The sequence below is a fragment of the Danio aesculapii genome, chromosome 17, assembly GCF_903798145.1.
Source record: "Danio aesculapii chromosome 17, fDanAes4.1, whole genome shotgun sequence".
Taxonomy (NCBI): domain Eukaryota; kingdom Metazoa; phylum Chordata; class Actinopteri; order Cypriniformes; family Danionidae; genus Danio; species Danio aesculapii.
Genome location: NC_079451.1, coordinates 5,643,275 through 5,650,774, shown reverse-complemented (window position 1 = coordinate 5,650,774; position 7,500 = coordinate 5,643,275). Strand labels below are relative to the sequence as shown.

The window sequence follows — 7,500 nt, the reverse complement described above, 5'->3', positions numbered from 1 at the left end:
TGATGAATTAGTTTATATCAAGCTGTCATAACAAACAATGCCATCTTTGCATTTAAAATGCCATTCAAGAGTTTACACTTAGCTGATGATTAATTATAAAGCATTTGGCATGCTGTCCCGGGAGAGAGCCCTGAGCTCATAAGATCTCGAGAACTCCCCTGCTTATTTATGGCTAATGACAAGTTAGGAATTGCTATGGAGAGATATGTAAAAGCTCATATGGTGCCAATTTGGTTTGGTCAATTCATCTATGTTGCACGTTTATGGACTATGGGAGGTTACCAGAGTACCCGGGGGAAACCCACACAAGCACGGGGAGAACATGTAAACTCCCCACAGATAGGTCGACTGGTCTGTTGGAGACTTGAACCAGTAACATTCTTGCTGTGAGGCAACAGTGTTAACCACTGGGCCGCCATGCCACCATATCAAGGAAAAAGGAGGAGTAGGGGTGGAAGGGGGGATTCTTCAAGACGAAGATGACTGAGGTAAGAAGCTCTGGTTATTTATAGTGAGTTAGGAAACATCTGATTGGTGTATCATGTGTTAAGCGTAGTTCACGCTATAGTATTTTGAGCCCGATTTGGAAGTTAACAAGCTCACCGACAGATCAGGCTGTGATAGGGAAAAAATCAGGGTGTGCTCTGCGCTCAGCAGTCTTTTTGTGTGACCTACTGAACAACGCATCAAAGATGCACCTTGCAGACGAAGATCCAATATCTAGCATGCTTAATATTCCGGAGCACTCGGCCGACTGGACCCCACGTGCGGTCAGATGTAGTGACGATCTGCAGCCAATGAGAGAGCATATCAGCATGAGCTGAATGGCCATTGTGCTCAGGAGCTCAAATAAAATGTCTGTGATTGGCCAGAATGGGCATCGATGCGCTCGCTTCATTCAGTGTTAACACGGACACAAGGCAATATTAACAGTGGAACTAGAATTCTGTAATTATTAGAATTACCGTACTGGCCATTCTGACCGTTCTCATGTAAGACGTCATATTGTCACTTCATATTTACATTCAAAGTTTTATTGAGATATTTAAATTATGCTTTGCATGTCTGTCATCAAAATTTCATTGGCTGTGGTTTGGTAGTTTGACTGAGCTGTTGGGGAACGAGTTGTTGTCAGATCATGTAATGTGTGACCCCCCTTATGTGGATTATTTATGTAGTGTTGTGTAGTGTGAACACCACAGCGATTAAAAGACACAAAATCAAGTCATGTAGTGTGAACAGCACAGCTATCTGCCGATGTTTAAAGTCATGTAGTGTAAACTAGGCGTTAGCTGTTGCAGGACAAGCTGTGGTCAATCATAAGCATGTGATCCTCTCAAAGTTAGTTTGTAAACAAACTTCACCAGTTCATCAGTGAATGGCACAATTATGTTTTTAGCATACATAAAATTTGATCCATATCATGATTATATAGGTTTAATGAACACCTCTTCATGTAAACTCTTCCTGATAATTTAAATATCACTTTGGTAGGCTCTTTTTGCCCATTTTAAAGAAAAAAAACTGACTAACTTTTTTACTTTTACTTGTCTAGGAAATACTTAGATTAAAGTTTTAGATATTTGGAAATGCTTCTTCATTTAAGTGGTTTTTTAAAGATATTTTGACCAAAAATAAGACAAAACTCTAAGTAAGAAAAGCATTTTTCGCAGTGTTTGTACTTTTATTTCCTGTTGTCATGAATCACTATATTTGATAATAACTTAGTGTTAAGGATTTATGGCACAGCTAACAATTCCTTGGCAACTTAATAGATTATTTTCTTATGCCAGCAACCACCCACATATCTCACAATATTGCAGCAAAGTTTTACAACCACTCTTTTGAAAATGTAAAAATGTTATGGTCTGATATTGTCTTGTGTTAGTTCTAGCTCATTTAGCAAAGCTGATGTGGCAAAAACAGAGCAGAAGGGGTCACGTCTTTCTTTCTTTTCTTCTTTTGATTACAGCTATTACTTTAATTCATTAAAGGGAAATTTCAAGCATTATCAAGCACATCTCTCTTGCTCTCTCTCTCTCTGTCTCTCTCTCTCACACACACATACACACACACACACACACACACACACACACACACACACACACACATGTACATGCACAAATGGTTTACAAGGATTCCACATGTGTAATTTATTGTAACAACCACTTATAGTTTGCCCTTATCCTACACCTACACCTAAACACAATCCTCACAGGAAACATGTGGCAAATTTTACTCAAAGAAAGAATGATTTTTAAGCATTTTGAATGATTATTATTGTGCGTCATTTTTGTTTGTGGTAGGGGGCCGGGTCGATCCTTAAGTATCGATATTTTCGATACTGGCAAAGTATCAAAAGGATCGATCCTTAAATTGTTTGTTTATTTATTTATTTATTTATTTAAAGAAAAACATGCTCAAAAGAGTGTCAACAGTCAATTGTTCCCTTAAAAAAGTTAAAGTTCATTTTAATTTTAAACTTTTAATTAAATAAGGTTTGTTGTTTATACAATGTATATACAAGGTTTGGAAACACAGTGTGTTTTTTTTTTGTTCTACAGTATATGGTAATATATAGCCAATTATATGTATATATTTTTTTTTATTGTGCTAATTTGCCAATTTGAATTATGTTCTGTAATTTTACTAAATGGAAAAAGGAATTATGCCTATTTTATCCAAAATTAAACAAAAAGTTCTCAGGAGTAGCTTAAATAATGTGTCGGTGCTCTTAGGGGAAGGGATTCATCAGAATAAACAGTAAAAGTCCGTCCAAGGCACTCAAAAAATGTGGAAAAAATATATACAAAAAGAAAAAAGCTAATAATAATACTGAATGTGGTTAAAAAATGTAATCATTATAAAATATTTAATTGAATTATCGATATTGGTATAGATATTGGTATCGACGATACATGTCTTGAAATACTTGGTTTTGATTCCGTATATTAGCTTGGGTGAGATTATTTTCTGTAAAACAGAATATGTATATACCTGTTGATTTTACCACTCTTTGGAATTTTCTTTACTACATTTGGAATTATGGAATTAATTATGGAATGTGTGCTACATAGACAATTAGCACTAGATATGTGAATGTTTAATTGTTTTGTTCATTAACTTAAGGTGGTTGTTTTTGCATGATTGACAACTATTAAAACAGCGATCAAAATTTAATGTAATTAGTCTAGATATAAGTTTTGCTGCCTACTTTTGAACATAAAATGTTACAAACATTAAAACATTAAAAAAACGTCAATGCCTATGGCGTAGTGGAAAGTGACACGACTCATGCACTCCGATGTTCATGGTGACCCGGGTTAGATTCCCGCCTCGAGGTCCAATGCTGATCCTTCCCCTCTCTCTGCTCCCCACACTTTCCTGTTAATTCTCTCTACTGTCCTTTCAAAATAAAGGTGAAAACCCCTAAAAAATAATTATTAAAAAAAGGCACACAAAAATTCAGCACACAGAGTTGTTCATAGTTGTTTTGGTTGTTGTTATTATTATTATTATTATTATTATTATTATTATTTAATAAAAAATATACATTTATTCTTTTTAAAAGTGCAGTATGTATGTTTGACATCCAGTGATTGACCGAAGTTTTGCAGGCCTGGTTCAAAACAAATGCAAGAGCAGGTTGGCAGATTGAGAGGTGGTGGATCTAAGCTGCATCCAATGGTTTTTAATGTGCTCACCTAACCCCACCCCTAACCCTACCCGTTACAGTGACGTCACTCACTCCATTGAGTGCATTGTGTCTGACATTGCATCGCTGAGTGATGCAATCTCAGCTTGCATCATAAAGGCTGCATCCAGATACTATTGGGCAGATTGGGCAGGCTATTTAAACAGTGTTCAAAATAAACGCGTTGGTATATTTTCCATATTAAAAGAAGTTTTTGTTCTAACCAGCACCTGAAATTTATATATTAGAAACGGGTTATATTTCTTGCCTGACAATGATAACCTCAGGTACATCTCATGTGCTTTATTTAGTGTTAAATGCTAATAATGTGAGCTTGAACGCCATTTTACACAACACGTGTTGCCATACTACGCAAAGCAGCAGCAGAATAAACCATTTGAAATTGAACTTTAGAACTGTGACTCGAGCGAACACATGTCAGTGATTCAACATGTACATTTAATACTATTAAAGAGGTTTAATATGTATTAATTAGATTATAAACCTTACCATTTTGTTGAAGTGCAGTAAGTGCACTATTTTCTGCATCTGAATGGCTGTATTTAAATTTCTGTCATGTTTTGTCTGGTGCGTCACTGCGTATCTCATCACATAGTGTGTTGTTAGGACACGGGGTTACAAAGTAGCCTGCTCACCTAATGTTTATGTTCGTAATATTTTCACTATTTGCTAATTAATAACCACCTCATGTGGAACTCTGCATCTCATTTCGGAGTCTGCTACTGTCTACCGGATGTCGCATTTCGGTCATGCATACTTTAAGAGCCTTCCTGAATGAATGAATGAGATTTGCTGTCTTCCACCAAGGCAACCCAGGGTGCTGAAATATGATTGGCTAAACTGGTATTGGGCGGGTTAAATGATCAAAACAAAGACAGACCTTCCGGCACGTAACGCACAATTTCAAAGCAGAATATCTGACTTAAGCATTTTTTTTTTTCAGCTAAATAATGTTCACTTGAATATCTGCAAACACATTCTGATGTTTTTATGCTTTAGATGAGTCAAAAACTCACAGCACCTTTAAATGTATTCATTTTAAAATGTTTTGGTTGTAGTTATATTTGTTTAATCTATCTGTTTGTTTGTTTTTGTATCACCATCGTCCCTTAATGTGTTTAAATAAAGGGATTCGTATTTAAACTAACACAATCCTTTCTTCAATACTCAAACCAAAGTTTCACCCCTGGTCACACTCATAACATTATACAATTGTGTGTCCTCAAACCAAAAACAAGTACACACACACACACACGCACAATCGTAAGCTTTGCAAATCAGCACATGGAGCGAGTGTGTGTTTTTCAGGGTGGCAGGTAATCGGAGCTCCAGTGGCAGGTGCTTCAGGGAGGCAAGCCACGCTGTAAAGCACGTCAATCTGCTAATATCTATTATGGGCAAACGGAGGTGGATTAGAGCTGGAGTGAACAGGGCATTTAGCAGTAAGAACAGAGGAACACGACGTGCCTCAGGACAAGAACAGCCTGTCTGACGGGGCGACCCCCAAAGGGATTTGTTTTGGGCAGATGCAAAAAAAAAAAAAAACCTGGGCTACTGAACTACACAACCCTGAAACAATTAGAGATCTGTCTGCCTCTGAATTTGCATGACAAGCAGCGTTCTGTTCCCCGCGGTCAGACATGGACAATTTCCCTGCCAGTTATTGAATCAGGAAGCAAAGAGCAGAAAAAAAAAGAGAAAATTAAAAATAGGGAGCAAGAGGAAAAAAATCCTGCCGTTGATCTAAAAAGCATGAATGCTGTGAAGGTAATGTTGGAGGAGTAAAATTGAGGAAGTGGCAGTTGCTCTCCATACATATGTAAAAAAAAAAAATGGCAAAAGCATTACTTCTAGGCGACAAACAAGTATTGCATTTTTTTAATACCCTACCTTTGATTGAAAGGTTTGCAATATTATTTGAGTGGTGGGAAGAAAAAAATATGAATATGTAATGCGACTTTGGCAATAAGATGAAACTCACAGACGCATTTGCATTGCAATATTTAATATTTTGGCCTTCTGCAATCACTCGCAACATTTTATATTCGAGGTTTATGACTTTATAAGGTTTGGCAGAAACTAATCAGAGAGCGCACTCATTTTGGGGATCTGCTCCGGAATAATCAAAAGGCAATAAACCATCTTCTCCTTTTATTGTATTAATTTTTGTTAAATCAGTAGATACAAAAACTCTCAGAAATTGTCACTCTTGGACAACGGCTTGGTTTTGTAGGTTGCTGTAAACATTTGAGGCAAGTCAAGCCAAATAATAACAACAACAACAACAACAATAATAATAATGTAAATTAAATTGTATGTATTTGTTAGTTAGTTAGTTTGTTTGTTTGTGTAAAATACTAATACTACTAACAACAACAACAATAATAATAATAATAATAATAATAATAATAATAATAATAATAATAATAATAATAATAATAATAATAATAATACTGATAATAATAATAAGAAGAATAATAAGAATAATTTTCATGTTTATCAGCAATCAGAGATTCTAATATCTTTTTTTAATTACCTTTAATTTTTTATTTTATTCTTAATAAACATTCAAATATATTTCTTGTCCATGCTTACTCAGTTTCAGTACTTATACACTTTATTTTGATGGTTCATTTGAGTATTAGTAGACTGTCTGCTTACTATCTGTTGATACTGTTCTTTCAACTGCTCCTTCAGCAGACATTTAGTTGACTATGAGAAACTTTGCAAGTACATGTCAACTTACACTAGCCCTAACCCCAACCTAACAGTCTGCTTATAATCTAATGAGATTTAGTTGGCATGTAGGTGCAATGTAACTTATTCAACAAACGGACCATCAACATAAAGTGTGACCCTTATACATTACTAAAATCAAAAGCTATATTTGTTAATGTTAAATTAACATTAGCTAACACATCACATGCTTCATATGCTGTTTTTATTCATTGAAATCATGTTAGCGAAGTTAGGTTAGTAAAGTATTTATTTATGTATTTATTTTTTGCTATTATGGGAATAAACTGTATATTAAAATAAATAAAAAGTTATTTTAAATTGTAATATTATGTTAAAGTATTGTTCTTGTACTGTGTTTTTGATTTAATAAATGTACCATTAGTGACCATAAAAATGTTCTTTTGAATAAATAAAATAAAAACACAATGACACAATTTCAGCTTGGAAAAATAAAGGTCTATTTAATATACCTATATTATTAAATAGTTATACTTTTATTATTATTATTATTATTATTATTATTATTATTATTATTATATTTTTTTCCAGTTCCAGTATAATAAATATTGTCATAACATATATGATTTATCCCTGCAACAAAATAAAACTAATTGCGGTATTCCTGTTTTTTTTTTTTCCATTTACAAATTGTCAAAGCAGAATTTAAATATAAAACTTAGAACTTATAAAATAAATATAATACATATTCTTTATTTAGCAAATAAAACATTATGGTAAAATATTATTAGTATTTAATATTGGTATATTATTAGTATTATTAATAGACATATTTTAAAATTGTCAAAGCAGAATTTAAACAAAAAAGTAGAACTTATAAAAGTATGCATTATATTATATGCATATGCATTATTTAGCAAATAAAATAAAATAATATAGCATTATTATTACAATATAGTATAATATTTGTACACATATAAAAATGCAGTGTGTGTGTGTGTGTATATATATATATATATATATATATATATATATATATATATATATATATATATATATATATATATATATATATATATATATATATA

General features: G+C 33.4%; 1 protein-coding gene across 1 annotated transcript in view; it reads right to left on the bottom strand.

The window, feature by feature from the left end:
- Nucleotides 1-7,500, bottom strand: part of alk (ALK receptor tyrosine kinase) — an 860,900-nt gene that overhangs the window by 165,644 nt on the left and 687,756 nt on the right. The gene's annotated exons all lie outside the window — the stretch shown is intronic.